This window comes from Lolium rigidum, chromosome 1, assembly GCF_022539505.1.
Source record: "Lolium rigidum isolate FL_2022 chromosome 1, APGP_CSIRO_Lrig_0.1, whole genome shotgun sequence".
NCBI lineage: Eukaryota > Viridiplantae > Streptophyta > Magnoliopsida > Poales > Poaceae > Lolium > Lolium rigidum.
The window spans coordinates 358684503-358699138 of NC_061508.1; the positions used below are offsets into that span (position 1 = coordinate 358684503).

Below are 14636 nucleotides of genomic sequence, written 5' to 3' on the forward strand. Positions count from 1 at the left end.
GGCGTGTACTGCTGCTCTACGTTCACACATGATTCGTCCCCAACGCCATGGTGTCCGGGAGAAGGACGCACGGGCGCGAGGAACGGGGCACCTATTCCTGGCCGTGGCAACCCTAGATAGCCGGCGGAGCTGAGGCAAGAGACGGTGACCTGGTAGGGGTCAACCGGTGCTAACAGAGAGCATCTAGCAACACACACAAGGGAGGAGAAGATTGGGGAGAAACTCACCGCACACCTCATCACCCGTTGCGCTATCGCGCAAATGGCATTATCAAGTAAGAGTTTAAACCATAAGGATCAGCTTATTATGGTACTTATGTGTGCATTCTCTGAAAATGTTTTCAAATTTATAAATGAAACATTTGAAACCCTTTTGGAACGATTCTGCAGGAATTTGTTAATCACCCGCTTCCAGATAAACACCTATGTTATAGCATTACATCACTGTGAATGGCCCAAAATCTTCTCAGTATCTTCAGAGAAGTACCAAATGGTTGGTGGAAGGGAGCAGATGACCACATATGAAATGACTCGTGAATAAACTTACCAATAATCCCAAAGGATTTGAGCTTCCAAACCTAGTACCATGTATGCACACAAGGCTGAAAAAGAATGCATGAGAGAGGAAGAGGGAAAAAACTGCCATGAACATTTATAGTATGAGACCTGAACGCTACATTCTCATAAAGCAAAACTTACGGATGAGACAAAGCAATTATCAAGAGATGGCTCATTGACTGTTCCGTATGTCATACATATCATAAAACGTTTTATCTCCTACTCCGGGCGTTGGCATCTTACAGCTGACCGGTGGCATGTGTGCAAGCAAGCAAGGTGGGGCGCTGGGCGGAGCACCAACATCCCATGGTGTTAGATGCCGGCCACCTCGGCATCTTGCATCTCGATGAGCTCGACATTCTTGTCTGCAACCAGATAATTCTCATAGAAGATGCATTCGTTGTTGGTAATAACTGCAGGAGAAAGAACAAATATTAGACCAAGTTGCACAACAAACCTTAACCTAAAAGGCAAACTGTATCAGAATCCCAGCTCATGTCCAATTCTTTAGTTTACAGTCAAGTTGTTATGCACAAATATGAAACTTCCTCGGCATTAGCTAGACTGAATAAACAAGAATATTAACACTCACACAAATGAAACTAATCCACTGTATGAAGGGGAAATATTATTATTGTCCAATGTTGGGCAATGATCCAGATAATCCATCTACAATGGTCCCCGACAAGCAGCATGAGACATGGGGACACATAACCTGGAGGAGATGAAATTCGTACATCATGTGCAATGGTCCCTGTCGGCGACCGCTGCAAACCAGCTTGCAAATTAATCTCACCACACAAATTGGAGATGAGCCCGTGAAGACGAGCGGCGTGTGCGAAGACGAGTAGGATGGCGAGTGCGTCCGGTTGCGCGGCGACGAGGCAACACGTGAGAATTTGAAGACGAGCCGACGGAGGAGCTTCGAGGTGCCTAGACGAGGCCGAGTAGAGCGCATCTTGGTCACCTCTCGTGCCTCCTTCCACAGCTCGACGAGGGGCAACGGACATGGCGAGCGGTGTCGTGGCGGCGGTGTATCGCGGACGTGAGGACGGGATTACACGGAGGGCGGCGGCTTACCCAAGATCTAGTCGAAACGAGAGGGAGGGCGGCGATCCGACCGCCGTGTCGAGGGGCCCTCCCGAGCGTTTGGGGCCCGCAACCTTGGATCGAGGGCGGCGCAGTGGAAGGGCGGGCAAAGGCCATGGCCGAGGAGCGCGGCCGGCACCGGTCGTCTCCACCCGCCTCCGTCCCACGCCTCCTCGTTTCTAGCCTCGACGTGGTGCTAGGCGACCGGAAAGAGCTCGGCGGCGTACGGAAGAGCTCGGCCGGCGGCGACAGGATCTAGGGTTACCGTGGCCATCCATCCGGCTTGCCTCCACCATCCCCCGGGATGCGCTACTTCGGCGCCTTCTACGCTTCTAGGGAAGCCGTCTCCGGCCTCAGGTGGGTCTCGAGCGGGGGAGAGAGATCGGCGAGCATGGAGACGAGGAGAGACGAGGATTGGGGAGGAGAGGACAGACGGGGATTGGGGAGTGAATCCGCGACTCGCGACCTAGGTTTTCACCAACCCCCGCGACTGGAGACCGAAGGCGACACGAACGAGCACTCGTGGTCGTCTCTCGACCGTCGGGCCTCGCAATTACCCGGGCCCATGCGTCATAGAATCCACGGGAAGCCGAGCGAGTGAGAAAAAAATTTACCAATCGAACTAGCCGTGGTGAAAAGTGGGATTGGAGAATCACTGCAGCAAGCCAATCCAACGGTGGACGAACGTTTGCCCCTTTTGGATGCCCTCTCTGGCCGGGTAGTATTAGAACATTTATCTTTACTATTATATTCGAGTTGGTTGTAGGTCATACAACGCGTTTGGTGAAGGAGATTAGGAACATTATGACCGTTCGATCTAAATCTGGTGATACAGGAAGACTGTGGGTACCTCGTCTCAACTGTTGGCTTAGCTAATTACTCTCCCGTGCCACCGATAAGTCAAAGGTACCGGTTCAGAATATGCCACGCAAGAGATAGGGGAACCAACGTCTGACCTCCTCCCATCCCGTGGGTGGAACCCTAGGCACAAGCCACAAGGTGCCGCCGCCGCCATTTGGCTAGAGGGACTCCTCCAAGTGTTTACTCTTCGTCTATCCTCGCATCATCTTCCCCGATTGAACGGCGTAACCGCCAAACACCTCCCCTCTGGGTCTTCCCGATCACAACCTTGCTGATGGATCCAGGGTCGGAGCCCCTGACGGAGGGCGAGAAGGCCGACCTGGAAGGCATCGCCGCCATCAAGGAGTCGGCAGAGCGCGAGTACACCAAGGCCATCACCCAGATGGGTGCCCTCTCCATCCCGAACCCCGACGGCTCCGTCCTCTTCGCCAACCACTGTCGCGCCCTCGACAACGCAGGGCAAGCCATCTGGTTTGCCCCCTCCAACATCAAGGTCCGTTACCCCTCACCTAATTTTCGGATTTGGTGTAGGGGCCCTCCCTTAATGTGCGACATTCGTGTAGCTAGGCGCACTACCGGGAAGGGAAGGACGCTCCTGCTCTCAACTTGTTGCTAGAGGCGGAGTCCTTCTCCCGGATGGGGCTCGAGCAGGAGGATCCCAAGAAATTTCTTGTGAGCAATTCCATCAAAGGGCCAAGGTTAAACATGTCGTCTACACAGCAAATGTCTCTTATGTTCCAAATTAGGAGTTCAACATTGCCTTATTGCTGTATGTGTAATTGATTGGGTTAGATGCATATAGGATCTCACTACTGCTCTAGATAGGAGAAGTTGAGGCTGGAGAAGGAATCGTTCCAGGAGCTCACTTGAGTAAAGAAGCCAAAGCTGGATCAGTTGTGCGTGCTCCACTGGCAAGTTCTCCTGCTTTACCCTGAGGTCATGTCGAGTGACTTCATCATGGATTTTCTGGAGACTGATCTGTTCTCGCAGCACCTTGATAATCCTTGAAAAAATACATCATCCGCTTTCTCGCAGCACCTTGGTTTTCTAGAATCCATCTTGCCCTTATCTATCAAACATGTTCTCCGCAAGTTCTCCACCTTTACCATGGGATGACAACCATGCTTATATGGCCGGCTTGTAGGGTGTGACGATCCCGCTCGGCAGCAGCAGGTGCGTCGAGCTTTTGTATGCCGTTGAATTATTTATTGGTTTGCTGACCTCGTGTATTCTATGTAGGCTTTTCCCGAGGAACAAATCATTGATGCAAAAAACCTGGTTTTCAAGGACATAACGAAATAATGGTTTGTCCAGCTCATGATTTTCAACAGTCTTTGTATGATTTGATAGCCACACAGATGGTATCTATTTGTGGGAGGGGAAGAAGTGTATTCTGCTATCTTTCTGTGCAAGTGTCCTAGCTGGTTTCTTCAGTTATATTCATGGCATGACTATTTTTCTATCTCTGTCTATTGTTATTTGCTATGTTTGCCGAGCTGAAGTAAGCTTTCTTTGTTCTTTTGTTTACTAGATCATGTGCTTCATCCGCCCGAAATTCTGGTAACCCGCTACTGAGAGGGGATGATATCACACAAGCCACGCCTGGGGTGGTTGTTGCCCGAGGTTCCTGACGGGCGGTGGCTATTCTTCCATCGCACAGATGATTATATAAATAATTGTATTCTTTTCTTTTTCTTCACTCTAGATTTGCAACAACAGTTCAATCCCCAAAAATATTTGACGCTACTTCTTGCTGCTATTGCCATCTGAATGAGTCGAAAAATAAAATGATGATTCATGCACAAAAACCATTCCTATTTATTTTGTTGAATTATTCTTGTAGATCACTTGATTAATGAAAAATATTCATGCTATCAATTCTAGGATGCAAGGTTTGTGTAGCTTACCTGACAACTCCTGGGTCTTATAGAACTTTCTTTTGTCTTTAAGCACGAAGACATATATAGTACTTGGCTGGATAATTTGCACTGTGAATCACTTCAAACGATATGCAAGGAGGTATTATCCAACACTATATGTTTGTTCAGAAATATCTGTTGTGGTATATATAAACATGCCATTTTGATCCCTCATGAGTTTAATCAGATCCACTGCCATGCCCTTCTCAGAAATGTTTATTTCCATGTCGCATGTTCCTTTTATTTTGAACTGTAATCTCTCAATTTATTTGTCCAGATATTTGCACATCAACTCAATGGACATCCAGATGTGATAAATAGCTTTATTGCAGTGATTTATTACTATCACATTACAGATTACATCCCTATATTGTGATGGTGTCAAGATCGACGTCCCCTCGTCGTCCTGTTGGTCTCACATCGGCTAAAATTACAGCATCATGCATGGCAGGGCCACGCCGTCGTTCAAGGTAATTGATTTATGTCACTCTCCATATCACACAAAAGCTTGGTTTGATGCACATGTGATTAAATATAGACTTGTATTCTTTTCTTTTTCTTTACTCTAGATTTGCATGAGCAGTTCAATCACCAAAAATATTTGACGCTACTTCTTGCTGCTATCTCCATCTGACTGGTTGAGTTAGAAATAATATTCTTCACTTGAAAGTTCTATAAATGTTTGTAACACGTAGTGATATCTTAAGCACCTGATGCATAATATTTAATGCTGAGAGATCTTAACTTTAACTTGTAAAGATTTACAACGAGAGTTGTGTACTGAAAGTTTTGAATATGTGCCTTTTGGATTTGCTTATTCATTATTGGCATGGTTTAGTTTTTCTTCATGTACTGTGGCTTGGACGCCTTGGAGAAGGTGTGCAGTCATCTTTGAGATCATGGACAAGTTATCCTACACATAATTTCTTCTTCTCTGTAGATTGATCATGTGTACAAATTAAGCATGGTAATAATCTAATATTATACTAGGAGGCATCATTAAATATTCTAACTTGTTCATGATCCTTGTTAATTGTATTATATTTCTGACCTCTTTGACAATTTTCTTGTGACCTGTTTTTACTAGGATAATGTTTCTACCTTATACATTTAAACCTTATACATTAAAAAAAGTGACAATGCTCAAAGTAAAAGCTGTCCATATAGAAATACGTGATGATGTCTTCGTCGGTACTTTCTTTCCTGCATCTCACACCCCATTGCAGTGATCTTTATTTTATCTATGGAGACATGGCATGCTCAAAAGTGAGTTTTCAGCAGGCTACTTGTTTCATGATTAGAACAAGCAGGATCTATAATGTTAAGACTAATTATCATTAGGTATTAAAGTCCCTATTCAGGTATTTGGCAAACCTATCTTCTTTTCTCTAATATTGTGTCAAAATTTATGATCAATCCTTCAGTTATTCATAATAATTCAAGAATTGTAGATCTTTTCTTTTGTCTCATAATTGTAATGGTACTTAGATATTCAGTCTATTGTCCGGTCAACTAGATTTATTTTTCTGTCTGCTACTTCCATAACATGCAGAATATGTCATTATTCTTACTGAACATTACCTAACACCTTGCCATTCTTGTTAAATTGTTGTTTTTTTGGTAATATAAGATTGTGTTGCTCCCATTCCTTGCATCAAAGATGCGCATGAACCTGAATTATTGCACCATCCGGAATACACAGATACTTTGGACTACAGCGACCGCGGATTGGCGAGCAGGGGCATCAGAGTAGGTACCAGCTACCACCAACAAGCTGCAACATCAGGGACTAGCTCACGAAGAAATTTTGTTCTGGATTTCGTTAGGTACAGAGCACATGGACAAAGATACATTCTTAGTTTCTTTTGTTTGGTTGGATATATACATCCATTCTCTTCTTCATGTAGCTGCAACATCAGGGACTAGCTCACGAAGAAATTTTGTTCTGGCTTTCGTTAGGTACAGAGCACATGGACAGAAATACATTCTTAGTTTCTTTTGTTTGGTTGGATATATACATCCATTCTCTTCTTCATGTATTGCGGTATATACTATGCATATATCATTTTAGTGGTACACTGTAATATAAAGTTTTAGCAACTCAGGTTGTCCATATACTTCAAACAAATAAATTATATGTATGAGAAGCCTGCATTGTATAACTGAAAAAGTGAAAATCATTGGCCTGAGGCTACTTTATTGCTCAAGGTGGTTCATTTTGGAGCTCCAGGATAAAATGTTTAAGGGGATAGGAAACCTGTTCATGAACTATGCTAGACGATTTACATTATTTTGTGTATGGGAGTAATATAGGAATTCCTAGACCTTTAGAGAAATCATGATTTTTTACATTGTATAACTGAAAATCATTGGCTTTCCATGTTCCTGGATTGAGAAATCTTCATGCAATGTCTATTTGTGCATTAGAAATTAATATATGCATATCTTATGGGGCATGGTTATTAACTGGTCCATTAGAGTCATGTATTCTGATCACATTTACTTTAGATAGAAATAAATTTGGAAAATTGTAGTCATGATGCCTGCCGTATATCTACTTTCCCTCATGATGTCAGGCATATATCTGCTCCGACATGAGAAATCATTACTTTTATTATCTGTTTTGTAAGTCTTTCTATAATAGTTTTTCTTTCACCAAAAAAAAGATGGATTACCTTTTGCTTTGACCTAAAAAAATAGCTTTTCATTTGTACTTTGTAAAATGAGCAAATGTCCGTATCATTTATTTAACATAGTAAATAACTAAATATATGTTTAGATACAGAAATACATACATTAAGGGGTCACACATGCGTGGAACCGACCACTCTGATACATACATCAAGGAGCTTTTCGTTATCTTTTTTTCCTTATTACTAATGAAGCAGAATCAGACTTCCTAGAGGTTATTCAATATTGTTCGGGGGCGGAAGAAATTTGGAATGAGGCAACAGCCATTTATGCAGAGATCATGTCTGTTGCGGGAAGTATTGGTGTAGTGGAGTTTTGTCACTATAGGAGGGAGATGAATAGAGTAGCTCATGATGTTGCTAGGTATCGTTACAATTCAAATTCTGAGTGTAATTGGGCCGATGAACCCCCTAGCTTCCTTCTCCAACCCCTCCTGAATGATGTAACTCTTCTGTGATGGTGAGGTGGCAAGTTTTTTACACACTCTTTTCCTTACTAGGGTACCTTCTTCTATCTAAAATATTAGAAAGAGGGGACTGGAAGGTTTTTAATGAGGCGGCTTGCTGACCTAATATATTATCTTTTTACCTCAAAAAAAAGTGCAAATTAAGCTTGGATTCCCTGGTTTATGCATGAGATTTTGGATCAGGACCATATGTAAAATAGGGATTGGATTTATATTGTGTTAAAATAAGTTCTGCAAAATATAATAATGAGGCATATTTGGACAATCTTGTAACATATCATAGTTCTAGGTTCCAACTATGTAACTTGATGTTGATAGCCACTCCAAAATTGCCAGTCTCAATTTTTATTGCAATGCTTCATGCTTATAGTTATATTTTTAAGAATTGGTAATTTTGTGATAATTTAATAAATATCCCTGGTTAGAGCAATTAAACATTGTGATATAGCTTTTAATATTCTATATACTATCGGTTCCCTCCCTACAACTTTTCATCTAAAATGAAAATTACCATAATTGTTTCACAAGAATTGTTTCATGTATATCTTCTTGACATACACTGGAAGAAAAATGTTGAACCGTAGCAACGCACGGGCATTCAGAGAAATATCCGAGTCGCAAGACCTGCCATGAATGGATTTGGTCCGACATCAATTCGAAACGGGCCCCTTGGAAACATCTAGCATTAGAAAACTCGAACCCTCTCCCTCGCGCAAAGAAATCTCTAGGCCATAGCCGCCACGCTCCTAAATCCACGGCGGCATAGATCGACCAGGCCTCCTTCCTCTTCACCGGCCCGTTCTCCAGCCCTCGCTTTCTCTTGCTCACTCCGGCACGGCGGTCGGCGGCCAGTACTTTCGCCCGAGGAGACGATGAGGAAGCCTCGCAGCGCACAGGACAGACCGAGACGATCGCCCGAGGTGATCTGCATACCATACTCGAGGACAGGAAGCCTCAAGCAGAAGAGGAGGTACGATTTCAGGATGGCTCACCACGAGGAGATCCGTGCCGAGGAGGAGCGGTTCGGCAGCAGCCTGCCTCCTCCCCCTCCTCCGGGCTCAGCCGCCGCCGATCCTTTCCGGCAGGAGCCGTTCGGCGATGAGGCCAGCGCCAGGGAGTTCTCGGATGCGGATCTCAAGCATTACGGAGCCTCCGTCGCGTCCATTGCCCTGTTCGACGGAGAGAGGATGCTGTTCGCGTGCTCCGGCACGGCGGTGCCAGAAGGTAGACCGAGGCTATACCTCGCAAGGTTCGTGACTTCTGCACGTCTGGTCGAGGAATTCAATGAAAGGAGAAACAGAGATGATAATTTGAGCATCCAGGTGCGCCTTCATGATGGTCATAACATTGTCGTCCATGATGGGTTCCTCGGACTGTACGATGACCATATCGCCATTGTCTCTGCCTGCAACATGTTTGTCCGCTCCGTGGATGTCGATCCTAAGGAGCGCAAGTTCAAACCTACTCACATGATAGCGGCAGGGCGTGCGGTCGAAGAGAACTCGCGCAGTTTGATGGTCACTAGTGTCGGCATTGCTCCTAGTAGCCGAGGCCTTGTGTCAGTTGCTTGTGGTATCACAGAGGCTGGACTTGGAGGGCCGGTGATAGCTCTGATTCCTGGTAAATCCGAGTTATTCGCTGGTGTCATCGTTAGGTGTGAGAACGGAGTGGCCGATTACCTACCGACCAATGCACTTCGTCGACGCTTGGAGCATTTTCAGATACTCGCTAAGAAAGCTGTCAGCTTCTGTGGGTATTCATTGCCTAAAGGTGTAAAATGTGTAGTCCCATCTGGATTATGGGTTTCCATTCAGAGATTCAAATCCTTGGGCTACCCCCAACCACCACCACTGGTTTGTGAGTTCAATGGACAATTGGTCAATACGTTTGAAGAGGATTTTGGTCGACTTCTTGCCTGGGAAGGCTACCCCTTCGGCGTGGATCAACGTAGTTATGGAGACTATGTATGGGATGAACTTGACAAAGAAGTTGTTACAAATATATCGCGAAGTGTTGTCTCACTATCATCATTCAAGGGAAATGTGAGGTGTTTTGCTTGCACAGGCTTGCTTATAAAGTGGCATGGAAGTGAAGGCACACGAACCGTCGTCCTAACTTCTGCTAGCTTGGTTAGAACTAATAGAGACAAGATTGATAAGAACTTGAGGATTGAGGTGTTTCTACCGCAAAACCAACGTGTGGAGGGGCGGTTGGAATTGTATCACCAGAACTACAACATTGCCATTGTTAGTCTCAAGAACCGCCTTTATGCTATTCGTCCACGGGATATCTTCGAGCAACCGGAGAAGTCAGCTACAATGGTGGTAGCAATAGCGCGTAACCCTAGCAAAGGATTACTAATGGCCGCAAAGGGTGAAGTGGAGCCTCGCAAGCGTACCAAACTGAAGTGCAAGGCCCTCAAGTTATCCACTTGTCGAATTAAGAAGGCAGGAATTGGAGGCCCCCTTATTGACTTTGATGATGGAAGTTTTGTTGGCATGAACTTTTATGATGAGAGTAGAACGACTCCTTTTCTTCCAAGAAGCACTATTCTAGAAGTCTTGGAAAAAGGGTTCGATCTTCCATCCCAAAGAGGATTGACCCGGCCCATGAGCTTGGAAACGATGCTCCAAAGAAATACGGGTGGCCAGTGCCAGAGGCATATTGGTATCATGGTGCACTTGATGTAGACAGGAATGTTCTACCCCCACATGTTGGAAGAGTACCACAATAGAGACTAGTACGCGTGTTTTTCTACTTTGATGTGCTCAATAATATTTCCTCTCGTTGCTTTCACTTGCATAATTTTTTTTTTTTCATTTACTTTCTTCTTTCTAAGGGACATTAAAAATGGGTAACTATTTTTCTATTATGCAGGCAAGTTCAAATAGTATATGTTTTACCATTTTCATGTTTATATTCAAGCCAGATATTAGCTAGCTACGTGGCTCATATTTGAACTTTTTTTACCCATTTTCTACATAGCTTTGATCTTGTGAATCAGCTCTCATATCGAAGTTATGATCAATTAATTTGGCAGTGGATTGTGCTCTTGAGATGATTTCTTGTGCTTTTGGATGTTGTTCCCAGAAAACATTATGTTAGAAATTTCATAGGAGATGTCATCTTGTTAAAGATTACAGCCTAAATTTATTCACCCTGAATCCGTTGCTTGACTAGGCATGCAATTTTTCTGAAAGTGGAGATATTTGCTAGCAATTTGCATAATTATTATTTATTGTTACCTTTAAAATTTAGCGGGCCATGACTTCTGCATGGAGCCTGAAATTTCTGTGCATTTGTTCTTTTCACTACTCTATTGCACAAGAACTGTTGTGTACCCTGGCCCACCTGACTGGCATTTCCGTCCGTACTATGTTCCCTCGAAATAGGCTTTCGCCACGCTACCGATACAACACACACGCTGGGCCGCAGCACAACCAAGCCCAAAAGGAACAAAAGAGAAAGAAAAGAGAAAACAATGCCTACACTGGCAGCTCGACAAGAACGAAGACGACTCGCAACCGCTGCGCCCTCCGAGTAGTTCCACCACACACCTAGCCTACCGAAGCGCCGTGAATCAAGCAACACCTTCCACAAGGAAAGCGACGATGACGCCGCTACTGCCCGGACTAGTCCTAGGGTTTCCCCCGATACGCGGAAGGGATTGGGGAGGAGGTACACCCGACGCCCTTCAAGAAGGCAGGGCGTCACCGCGTCGGTGTCGGGCATGCCGACAAGGATTTCTCCCGCCCACCAAACCCACACCCCCAAACGCTCTGATGTGCTCCACCTAACTTCCACCCACCAGCACACGCCACCACGGTCTTGAAGCCATCCTCGCCATCTCGCTGTGGTCACCGGAGCAGGACCTGAACGAAGAGAAGGGATGTACCCGGACCGGGGTAGCAGCACCTCAGCCGCGCGGGAGGGAACTACCTCCACCGCCTTCGCGGTAGCCGACCGGACATGGCAGCGAGGTCAAACCAGGCCCAACTGGCCCGGCTGGGCCCAAATAGGCCCGCAAAGTCCCCACTGTCGAGCTGCAGAAAGCCGGCCGGAGCACCGCCGACACCCAGCCACCGCCACCGCGACTTCTCTGCCTCCAGGGAGCTCCGCCGGCGCGCCAGACGCGGCAGCCCGCCCAGCCCCTCCAAGCCCCGAACTGGGCCTAGCATGCCCTGCATCCCGGCTGCCTGCCTCGCTCCGCCGCCAAGGGCCGCGCCGCCGCTCCTCCTCCCACCCTGACGCGCGGAAACCACGCCGCCGCGCTGGACCAGCGCCCGCCGAAGAGCACCGCCGCCAGCCCGAGGTCCTCGCACCCCCTTCTGCGCCACGGGTAGAGACACCCACGTCACCGCCGGCACCGCACAGCCAAGGCCGAGCCGACGGCGGCAGCAGGGGAGAGCCAGAGAAGAAGCCTAGAGGCGGCCGGAGATGGGGCGCGGCCCGGCTGCCGCGGGGGGCCGCGCGGGTCGCGAGTCGCGAGAGGAAAGGGCTCCCTGTCACTGGCACCCCTTTCTGTTGCAGCTCGGATATCAATCCGTGCTATGTTTGAGATAGTGAAAAGCCAGTTCGTGTCAAGGGGGTGAAATGTTAGCCTAAACTGGAGTAGCACCTGCACTTCAGGTTCTTTACTTTCTGTCATCCGAAAATAAGGCATGTTTGGTCCATGGGAGCGCACCAATTATATCATTGGTTTTGCTATGTCTAAGTCAACTGAGATTTTCTTAAGTCTAAGTCACTTACAAAAATATGCTTTGAGTTGCACTTTTCTGTTAAAAAAGTGCAATTGCACTTTTCTGTCAGAAATATGCAACTAAACTGAGTTGCACTTTTCTTTGAACTGCAGTTGCATTTTTTCTGAAATGACTGAGACTTGAGAAATTCTCAGTCAACTGAGACATAGGCACACCCTTATATCATTAGGTGATTTGTTAGTAACTTTCATAGTCATATATCTTCCAATCAAATACAAACAATCCATATGTATACACGTGGATCTTTGATGAATACATAATCCATCTGACGAATGTAATAATGGAGACAAACAAACATAATCCTAGCAACGCAGTAGCTATCAGTGGACGAACGCAGTAGCTTTGGGATATCTTCGAGCAACCGGAGAAGTCAGCTAAAATGGTGGTAGCAATAGCGCGTAACCCTAGCAAGGGTTTACTAATGGCCTCAAAGGGTGAAGTGGAGCCTCGCAAGCGTACCAAACTGAAGTGCAAGGCCCTCAAGTTATCCACTTGTCGAATTAAGAAGGCAGGAATTGGAGGCCCCCTTATTGATTTGGGCAGTGCTGAGCGTCCCCCGGGGGATCAAATTCCCGATCCCCCGGGTCGCCAGCCGTTAGATACGTTTGATCAATCCCGTCCATGCTGGGTCAACGCTCCAGCAGGAAAGAAAAAAGAAACACATCGCACGAGGATCTGCAGCGCCATCGTCCTGGACTCCCGTCGCCCGCATCCCTGCACCAGTAGAACTATCGCCCGCCCCGCCGGCAGCACCGTTGCTCGCGCAGTCAGCGCCGTCACCCTCGCCGGTACCATCTCTGGCGACGTCGACTCCTTTGTGGCACCGTCCTTTGCAACAGCGCGGTGGCCAGAAGGTTTGTAGTTTGGACTAGCGACACCCACCATTTGCAGCAGGAGCATAGGTCATCGCCGGTGGTCTGGCTCTGCAGCAGACGGCGGATCGAGCACCGGCAACTCGCCTTCGTAGCACCGGCGGGCTAGCATTGTAGCACTAGCGGCTTACCTTTGCAGCATCAGATCCCAAGCTTTGTAGTACCAGAGGCATACCTTCGCAGGACCAGCCGCCTATCGGCAATTTATGTCAGCTTCTCGCCGCCGGTGTTCCGGCTTTGCAGCAGCCGCACGCCATGGCTTTGTAGCACCGCCGACAACCTTATGTAGCAGAGCCGACGGAATTTTGTAGCAGAGCAGACGCCCCAATGTAGCAGCGCCGGCGCCCCAATGTAGCAGCGCCGGCGGTCGATTGTAGCATCGCCGGCAACTTTTTGTAGCAGCGCCGGCAGCTGTTTGTAGCAGCGGCCGGCCGTGGTGGATGTCTAGCAGCAAATGCAAGCAGCCGGGTCGACAGCCGCTGGCAGCAAATGCTCGTAACCATTGAAGCAAGTTCGCCAGCACCGTCGCCAACAGGGACGACGAAGAGGTTGAGGAGCGGGCAGGGGCGACATTCGAGGCGTCGTCTGCCTGCTCGAGCTTGCGGGGCGGCGAGCCTACTACGGCGACAGAGGATGGCCGGCGGCGAGTCGTCGTCGAGCTTGGGTAGAGTGTACGGGCGGCATGAGCGGCGGCGGGCCGAGAGAATCATGGCTGTTGAGATTTTCGTGCAGGAGATGTTAGAGGAAGGGGATGACGAAGGTGGGAAATGGGTGGAGGAGAAACAATGTGAGAAGATAAGGTTCACTGTGGGCCCCATAAACCACCGTTGTATCCTTTCATACACAGAGCGTGCCAGCTAGGCGGACGATCGCGCGACACGATCCCCCGGAGGATCCACAGCGTTTTCCTATTGATTTTGATGATGGAAGTTTTGTTGGCATGAACTTTTATGATGAGAGTAGAACGACTCCTTTTCTTCCAAGAAGCACTATTATAGAAGTCTTGAAAAAAGGGTTCGATCTTCCATCCCAAAGAGGATTGACCCGGCCCATGAGCTTGGGAAACGATGCTCCAAAGAAATACTGGTGGCCAGTGCCAGAGGCATATTGGTATCATGGTGCACTTGATGTAGACAGGAATGTTCTACCCCCACATGTTGGAAGAGTACCATAATAGAGACTACTACGTGTGTTTTTCCACTTTGAAGTGCTCAATAATATTTCCTCTCGTTGCTTTCACTAGCATAAATTTATTTATATCATTTACACCTTCTTCTTTCTAAGGGACATTAAAAATGGGTAACTAGTTTTCTATTATGCAGGCAAGTTCAAATAGTATATCTTTTACCGTTTTCATGTTTATATTCAAGCCAGATATTAGCTAGCTATGTAGCTCATATTTGAACTTTTTGTACCCATTT

The 14636-nt window shown here is 46.9% G+C and overlaps 1 long non-coding RNA gene across 3 annotated transcripts; it reads left to right on the forward strand.

The window, feature by feature from the left end:
- Positions 1-2590: 2590 nt before the first annotated feature.
- Positions 2591-6461, forward strand: LOC124684700. 3 transcript variants are annotated; one of them, XR_006997118.1, is made up of 6 exons: positions 2591-3000; positions 3071-3205; positions 3310-3680; positions 3747-4526; positions 4704-4896; positions 6129-6461. It is a non-coding gene; the product is annotated as an uncharacterized LOC124684700 (long non-coding RNA). The 3 variants fall into 3 exon arrangements; XR_006997117.1 differs by having other exon boundaries at positions 3071-3680; XR_006997119.1 differs by having other exon boundaries at positions 3071-3680; positions 4783-4896.
- The last annotated feature ends 8175 nt before the right edge of the window (positions 6462-14636 follow it).